A 9733-nucleotide genomic window follows, 5' to 3' on the forward strand; every position below is an offset into this window, starting at 1 on the left:
ACTGAAACAAGGGAAAAAATAGGAACTGGCACTAGGCTCTGGGTTAATAGGTTAGTACCAAAAATAATATATAAGTGTTTAGTAAAGCCCATAAACATCCAAAACAAAGAATATAATGGCATGGAACAATCAAAAATTATAGATATGTTGGAGACGTATCAGCATCCCCACGCTTAATACCTGCTCGTCCTCGAGTAGGTAAATGATAAAAACAGAATTTTTGATGTGGAATGCTACCTAACATATTTATCCATGTAATTCTCTTTATTGTGGCAAGAATATTCGGATCCATAAGATTCAAGACAAAAGTTTAATATTGACATAAAAATAATAATACTTCAAGCATACTAACTAAGCAATCATGTCTTCTCAAAATAACATGGCCAAAGAAAGTTCATCCCTACAAAATCATATAGTTTGGTCATGCTCCATTTTCGTCACACAAGAATGCTCTCATCATGCACAACCCCGATGACAAGCCAAGCAATTTTTTCATACTTTAGTAATCTCAAACTTTTTTCAACTTTCACGCAATACATGAGCGTGAGCCATGGATATAGCACTATGGGTGGAATGGAATATAATGAGGGGGTTATGTGGAGAAGACAAAAAGGAGAAAGTCTCACATCGACGCGGCTAATCAATGGGCTAGGGAGATGCCCATCAATTGATGTCAATGCAAGGAGTAGGGATTGCCATGCAACGGATGCACTAAAGCTATAAATGTATGAAATCTCAACAAAAGAAACTAAGTGGGTGTGCATCCAACTTGCTTGCTCACGAAGACCTAGGGCACTTGAGGAGGCCCGTTGTTAATGAAAAATTCCCACTAGTATATGAAAGTGACAAAACAGGAGACTCTCTATCATAAAGATCATGGTGCTACTCCGAAGCACAAGTGTGGAAAAAAGGATAGTAGCATTGCCCCTTTTTATTTTCCTTTTTTTCTCTTTTTTTGGGCCTTCCTTTTTTTGGCCTTTCTCTCTCTCTTTTTGGGACAATGCTCTATTAATGATGATCATCACACTTCTATATATTTACAACTCAATGATTACAACTCGATACTAGAACAAGATATGACTCTATATGAATGCCTCCGGCGGTGTACCGGGATGGGCAATGAATCAAGAGTGACATGTATGATAATTATGCATGGTGGCTTTCCCACAAATACGATGTCAACTACATGATCATGCAAGGCAATATGACAATGATGAAGTGTGTCATAATAAACGGAATGGTGGAAAGTTGCATGGCAATATATCTCGGAATGGCTATGGAAATGCCATAATAGGTAGGTATGCTGGCTGTTTTGAGGAAGATATAAGGAGGTTTATGTGTGATAGAGCGTATCATATCACGGGGTTTGGATGCACCGACGAAGTTCGCACCAACTCTCAAGGTGAGAAAGGGCAATGCACGGTACCGAAGAGGCTAGCAATGATGGAAGGGTGAGAGTGCGTATAATCCATGGACTCAACATTAGTCATAAAGAACTCACATACTTATTGCAAAAATCTACAAGTCATCAAAAACCAAGCATTACGCGCATGCTCCTAGGGGGGTAGATTGGTAGGAAAAGACCATCGCTCGTCCCCGACCGCCACTCATAAGGAAGACAATCAAATAACACCTCATGTTTCAAATTTGTTACACAACGTTTACCATACGTGCATGCTACGGGACTTGCAAACTTCAACACAAGTATTTCTCAAATTCACAACTACACAACTAGCACAACTTTAATATCACTATCTCCATATCTCAACACAATCATCAAGCATCAAACTTCTCTTAGTATTCAATGCACTTAAATGAAAGTTTTTATTATACCCATCTTGGATGCCCATCATATTAGGACTAGTTTCGTAACCAAAAAAACTACCATGCTGTTCTAAAACCTCTCAAAATAATATAAGTGAAGCATGAGAGTTCGTCTATTTCTACAAAATAAAACCACCACCGTGCTCTAAAAGGATATAAGTGAAACACTAGAGCAAATGACAAACTACTCCGAAAGATATAAGTGAAGATCAATGAGAAGTTGAATAAATATGTAACTATGTGAAGACTCTCCCATTTAAGAATTTCCGATCTTGGTATTTTATTCAAACAGCAAGCAAAACAAAATAAAATGACATGACGCTCCAAGCAAAACACATATCATGTGGTGAATAAAAATATAGCTCCAAGTAAAGTTACCGATGAACGAAGACGAAAGAGGGGATGCCTTCCGGGGCATCCCCAAGCTTAGGCTCTTGGTTATCCTTGAATATTCCCTTGTGGTGCCTTGGGCATCCCCAAGCTTAGGCACTTGTCACTCCTTATTCCATAGTCCATCGAATCTTTACCCAAAACTTGAAAACTTCACAACACAAAACCCAACAGAAAACTCGTCAGCTCCGTTAGCAAAAGAAAACAAAACACCACTTCAAGGTACTGTAATGAACTCATTATTTATTTGTATTGGTGTTAAACCTACTGTATTCCAACTTCTCTATGGTTTTTAAACTCTTTTACTAGCCATAGATTCATCAAAATAAGCAAACAACACACGAAAAACAGAATCTGTCAAAAACAGAACAGTCTGTAGTAATCTGTAACTAACGCAAACTTATGGAACTTCAAAAATTCTACCAAAATAGGCCGACCTAGATAATTTCTTTATTGATCTTCTGCAATTGGAATCAGTATTTTATCACATTCTGGTGATTTTAAACAATTGTTTTCGTGAACAAAAAGTTTCTGGAATTTTCAGCAAGATCAAATAACTATCATCCAAGAAGATCCTATAGGTCTTACTTGGCACAAACACTAATTAAAACATAAAACCACATCTAAACAGAAGCTAGAAGGATTATTTGTCCCTAAACAGAACCAAAAAGCAAGAAACTAAGAATAAAATTGGGTTGCCTCCCAACAAGCGCTATCGTTTAACGCCCCTAACTAGGCATGATGATTTCAATGATGCTCACATAAATGATAAGAATTGAAACATAAAGAGAGCATCATGAAGAATATGACTAGAACATTTAAGTATAACCCACTTCCTATGTATAGGGACTTTGTGAGCAAACAACTTATGGGAACAACAATCAACTAGCATAGGAAGGCAAAACAAGCATAACTTCAAAACTTTAAGCACATAGAGAGGAATGTTGGTATTATTGCAATTCCTACAAGCATATATTCCTCCCTCATAATAATTTTCAGTAGCATCATGAATGAATTCAACAATATAACCAGCACATAAAGCATTCTTTTCATGATCTACTTGCATAGAAATTTTACTACTCTCCACATAAGCAAATTTATTCTCATCAATAGTAGTGGGAGCAAACTCAACAAAATAACTATCATGTGAAGCATAATCCAATTGAAAATTAAAATCATGATGACAAGTTTCATGGTTATCATTATTCTTTATAGCATACGTGTCATCACAATAATCATCATAAATAGGAGGCATGCTTTCATCATAATAAATTTGCTCATCAAAACTTGAGGGACTAAACATATCATCTTCATCAAACATAGCATCCCCAAGCTTGTGGCTTTGCATATCATTAGCATCATGGGTATTCAAAGAATTCATACTAACAACATTGCAATCATGCTCATCATTCACATATTTTATGCCAAGCATTCTACGTAATGCTTCTTCTAGTACTTGAGCACAATTTTCCTTCCCATCATTTTCACGAAAGACATTAAAAAGATGAAGCATATGACGCAACCTTAGTTCCATTTTTTTGTAGTTTTCGTTTATAGACTAAACTATTGATAAAACAAGAAACTAAAAGATTCGATTGCAAGATCTAAAGATATACCTTCAAGCACTCACCTCCCCGGCAACAGCGCCAAAAAAGAGCTTAGTTGACGGGGTGTGAGTGCCGCTTACATAGCCTCCCCGGCAACGGCGCTAGAAAAGAGCTTGATGTCTACTACACAACCTTCTTCTTGTAGACGTTGTTGGGCCTCAAAGTGCAGAGGTTTCAAGGACAGTAGCAAATTTCCCTCAAGTGGATGACCTAAGGTTTATCAATCCGTGGGAGGCGTAGGATGAAGATGGTCTCTCTCAAACAACCCTGCAACCAAATAACAAAGAGTCTCTTGTGTCCCCAACACACCCAATACAATGGTAAATTGTATAGGTGCACTAGTTCGGCGAAGAGATGGTGATACAAGTGCAATATGGATGGTAGATAAAGGTTTTTGTAATCTGAAAATATAAAAGCAGCAAGGTAACAAGTGGTAAAAGTGAGCGTAAATGATATTGCAATGCGTTGAAACAAGGCCTAGGGTTTATACTTTCACTAGTGCAAGTTCCCTCAACAATAATAACATAATTGGATCATATAACTATCCCTCAACATGCAACAAAGAGTCACTCCAAAGTCACTAATAGCGGAGAACAAACGAAGAGATTATGGTAGGGTACGAAACCACCTCAAAGTTATTCTTTCCGATCAATCCATTGGTCTATTCCTATAAGTGTCACAAACAGCCCTAGAGTTCGTAGTAAAATAACACCTTAAGACACACATCAACCAAAACCCTAATGTCACCTAGATACTCCAATGTCACCTCAAGTATCCGTGGGTATGATTATACGATATGCATCACACAATCTCAAGTTCATCTATTCAACCAACACATAGAACCTCAAAGAGTGCCCCAAAGTTTCTACCGGAGAATCAAGATGAAAACGTGTGCCAACCCCTATGCATAGGTTCATGGGCGGAACCCGCAAGTTGATCACCAAAACATACATAGAGTGGATCAATAGAATAGCCCATTGTCACCACGGGTATCCCACGCAAGACATACATCAAGTGTTCTCAAATCATTAAAAGACTCAATCCGATAAGATAACTTCAAAGGGGAAACTCAATCCATTACAAGAGAGTAGAGGGGGGAGAAACATCATAAGATCCAACTATAATAGCAAAGCTCGCGATACATCAAGATTGTGCCAAATCAAGAACACGAGAGAGAGAGAGAGAGATCAAACACATAGCTACTAGTACATACCCTCAGCCCCGAGGGTGAACTACTCCCTCCTCGTCATGGAGAGCGCCGGGATGATGAAGATGGCCACCGGTGAGGGATCCCCCCTCCAGCAGGGTGCCGGAACCAGGTCCCGATTGGTGTTTGGTGGCTACAGAGGCTTGCGGCGGCGGAACTCCAGATCTATTCTGTTCCCCGATGGTTTTAGGGTATATTGGTATATATAGGAGGAAGAAATACGTCAGGGGAGCCACGAGGGGCCCACGAGGGTGGAGGTCGCGCCCGGGGGGTGGGCGCGCCCCCCTGCCTCGTGCCCTCCTCGTTGGTTCCCTAACGTGCACTCCAAATCCCCTGGATTGCTTCCGTTCCAAAAATAACCTTCCCGAAGGTGTCATTCCGTTTGGACTCCGTTCGATATTCCTTTTCTGCAAAACACTGAAACAAGGGAAAAAACAGGAACTGGCACTAGGCTCTGGGTTAATAGGTTAGTCCCAAAAATAATATAAAAGTGTTTAGTAAAGCCCATAAACATCCAAAACAAAGAATATAATAGCATGGAACAATAAAAAATTATAGATACGTTGGAGACGTATCAGCATCCCCAAGCTTAATTCCTGCTCGTCCTCAAGTAGGTAAATGATAAAAACAGAATTTTTGATGTGGAATGCTACCTAACATATTTATCCATGTAATTCTCTTTATTGTGGCAAGAATATTCGGATCCATAAGATTCAAGACAAAAGTTTAATATTGACATAAAAATAATAATACTTCAAGCATACTAACTAAGCAATCATGTCTTCTCAAAATAACATGGCCAAAGAAAGTTCATCCCTACAAAATCATATAGTTTGGTCATGCTCCATTTTCGTCACACAAGAATGCTCTCATCATGCACAACCCCGATGACAAGCCAAGCAATTTTTTCATACTTTAGTAATCTCAAACTTTTTTCAACTTTCACGCAATACATGAACGTGAGCCATGGATATAGCACTATGGGTGGAATAGAATATAATGAGGGGGTTATGTGGAGAAGACAAAAAGGAGAAAGTCTCACATCGACGCGTCTAATCAATGGGCTAGGGAGATGCCCATCAATTGATGTCAATGCAAGGAGTAGGGATTGCCATGCAAGGGATGCACTAGAGCTATAAATGTATGAAAGCTCAACAAAAGAAACTAAGTGGGTGTGCATCCAACTTGCTTGCTCACGAAGGCCTAGGGAACTTGAGGAGGCCTGTTGTTGGAATATACAAGCCAAGTTCTATAACGAAAAATTCCCACTAGTATATGAAAGTGACAAAACAAGAGACTCTCTATCATAAAGATCATGGTGCTACTCTGAAGCACTAGTGTGAAAAAAGGATAGTAGCATTGACCCTTTTTATTTTGATTTTTTTTCTCTTTTTTTTGGGCCTTCCTTTTTTTTGGCCTTTCTCTCTTTTTTTGGGACAATGCTCTATTAATGATGATCATCACACTTCTATATATTTACAACTCAATGATTTCAACTCGATACTAGAACAAGATATGACTCTATATGAATGCCTCCGGCGGTGTACCGGGATGGGCAATGAATCAAGAGTGACATGTATGATAATTATGCATGGTGGCTTTCCCACAAATACGATGTCAACTACATGATCATGCAAGGCAATATGACAATGATGAAGTGTGTCATAATAAACAGAACGGTGGAAAGTTGCATGGCAATATATCTCGGAATGGCTATGGAAATGCCATAATAGGTAGGTATGCTGGCTGTTTTGAGGAAGATATAAGGAGGTTTATGTGTGATAGAGCGTATCATATCACGGGGTTTGGATGCACCGGCGAAGCTTGCACCAACTCTCAAGGTGAGAAAGGGCAATGCACGGTACCGAAGAGGCTAGCAATGATGGAAGGGTGAGAGTGCGTATAATCCATGGACTCAACATTAGTCATAAAGAACTCACATACTTATTGCAAAAATCTACAAGTCAACAAAAACCAAGCATTACGCGCATGCTCCTAGGGGGATAGATTGGTAGGAAAAGACCATCGCTCGTCCCCGACCGCCACTCATAAGGAAGACAATCAAATAACACCTCATGTTTCAAATTTGTTACACAACGTTTACCATACGTGCATGCTACGGGACTTGCAAACTTCAACACAAGTATTTCTCAAATTAACAACTACTCAACTAGCACAACTTTAATATCACTATCTCCATATCTCAAAACAATCATCAAGTATCAAACTTCTCTTAGTATTCAATGCACTTATATGAAAGTTTTTAGTATACCCATCTTGGATGCCCATCATATTAGGACTAGTTTCATAACCAAAGCAAACTAACATGTTGTTCTAAAGACTCTCAAAATAATATAAGTGAAGCATGAGAGTTCGTCTATTTCTACAAAATAAAACCACCACCGTGCTCTAACAGGATATAAGTGAAGCACTAGAGCAAATGACAAACTACTCCGAAAGATATAAGTGAAGATCAATGAGTAGTTGAATAAATATGTAACTATGTGAAGACTCTCCCATTTAATAATTTCCGATCTTGGTATTTTATTCAAACAGCAAGCAAAGCAAAATAAAATGACATGACGCTCCAAGCAAAACACATATCATGTGGTGAATAAAAATATAGCTCCAAGTAAAGTTACCGATGAACGAAGACGAAAGAGGGGATGCCTTCCGGGGCATCCCCAAGCTTAGGCTCTTGGTTATCCTTGAATATTACCTTGGGGTGCCTTGGGCATCCCCAAGCTTAGGCTCTTGCCACTCCTTATTCCATAGTCCATCGAATCTTTACCCAAAACTTGAAAACTTCACAACACAAAACTCAACAGAAAACTCGTAAGCTCCGTTAGCAAAAGAAAACAAAACACCACTTCAAGGTACTGTAATGAACTCATTATTTATTTGTATTTGTGTTAAACCTACTGTATTCCAACTTCTCTATGGTTTGTAAACTCTTTTACTAGCCATAGATTCATCAAAATAAGCAAACAACACACGAAAAACAGAATCTGTCAAAAACAGAACAGTCTGTAGTAATCTGTAACTAACGCAAACTTCTGAAACTTCAAACATTCTACCAAAATAGGACGACCTAGATAATTTGTTTATTGATCTGCTGCAATTGGAATCAGTATTTTATCACATTCTGGTGATTTTAAACAATTGTTTTCGTGAACAGAAAGTTTCTGGAATTTTCAGCAAGATCAAATAACTATCATCCAAGAAGATCCTATAGGTCTTACTTGGCACAAATACTAATTAAAACATAAAACCACATCTAAACAGAAGCTAGAAGGATTATTTGTCCCTAAACAGAACCAAAAAGCAAGAAGCTAAAAATAAAATTGGGTTGCCTCCCAACAAGCGCTATCGTTTAACGCCCCTAACTAGGCATGATAATTTCAATGATGCTCACATAAAAGATAAGAATTGAAACATAAAGAGAGCATCATGAAGAATATGACTAGAAAATTTAAGTCTAACCCACTTCCTATGCATAGGGATTTTGTGAGCAAACAACTTATGGAACAACAATCAACTAGCATAGGAAGGCAAAACAAGCATAACTTCAAAACTTTAAGCACATAGAGAGGAAAGTTGATATTATTGCAATTCGTACAAGCATATATTCCTACCTCATCATAATTTTCAGTAGCATCATGAATGAATTCAACAATATAAACAGCACATAAAGCATTCTTTTCATGATCTACTTGCATAGAAATTTTACTACTCTCCACATAAGCAAATTTATTCTCATCAATAGTAGTGGGAGCAAACTCAACAAAATAACTATCATGTGAAGCATAATCCAATTGAAAATTAAAATCATGATGACAAGTTTCGTGGTTATCTTTATTCTTTATAGCATACGTGTCATCACAATAATCATCATAAATAGGAGGCATGCTTTCATCATAAGAAATTTGCTCATCGAAACTTGGGGACTAAGCATATCATCTTCGTCAAACATAGCATCCCCAAGCTTGTGGCTTTGCATATCATTAGCATCATGGGTATTCAAGGAATTCATACTAATGTAACATCCAAATTTTCAATTTGGTATGTTATACATAGATCATCATTGCATAGCATGTTTTATTGCATTTTGACAAATCCTCGGTAAATCCTAAGCAACTCAAGGACCCTCAGAGAGAGTTGGGGATTTTTCTCGAATTTTCATATTTGATTTTCATCAAATAATAAGACAAGGATTTTGGTTTTAACTATTTTCTCTCCGGAATAATATTTCATTCTAAAAATAAACGAGAGGAGAAAATATGACTTCTCCAAAACAATTGAAATACTGGAGGAAAAATGTTAAAATCATTTATGGGAATTATTTGGATTTTATTTGCTATTTTTATTGCATTAAAAATATTGCATGTTTTCAAAATATTTATTTTGTGTTAAAAAAATGTTCACCCTATTCTAGATTTTCTAACTAGACGGGGAAAATTTATTTTATATTTTTCTGACTTTTATTTTATTTTTCTACGAATTATTTTCCGCGGAACGTTAAAAAAAAACGCGCGACGCCCGACCGGGCCGCAGCCCAGCCGAGCGCCGGCCCGCCCGCGCCCATCTCCTTCTCCAGCACGCACCAGCCGCCACCGGAGTCCGCCATGGCCACGGGAGCCGCCTCCCGCTCGGCTTGCCCCCTCCCCCAAGCCACTGGAGCTCCCCCTCCCTCCTATATATACCC

Source organism: Triticum aestivum, chromosome 5D (assembly GCF_018294505.1).
Source record: "Triticum aestivum cultivar Chinese Spring chromosome 5D, IWGSC CS RefSeq v2.1, whole genome shotgun sequence".
In the NCBI taxonomy this organism is placed as follows: Eukaryota; Viridiplantae; Streptophyta; class Magnoliopsida; order Poales; family Poaceae; genus Triticum; species Triticum aestivum.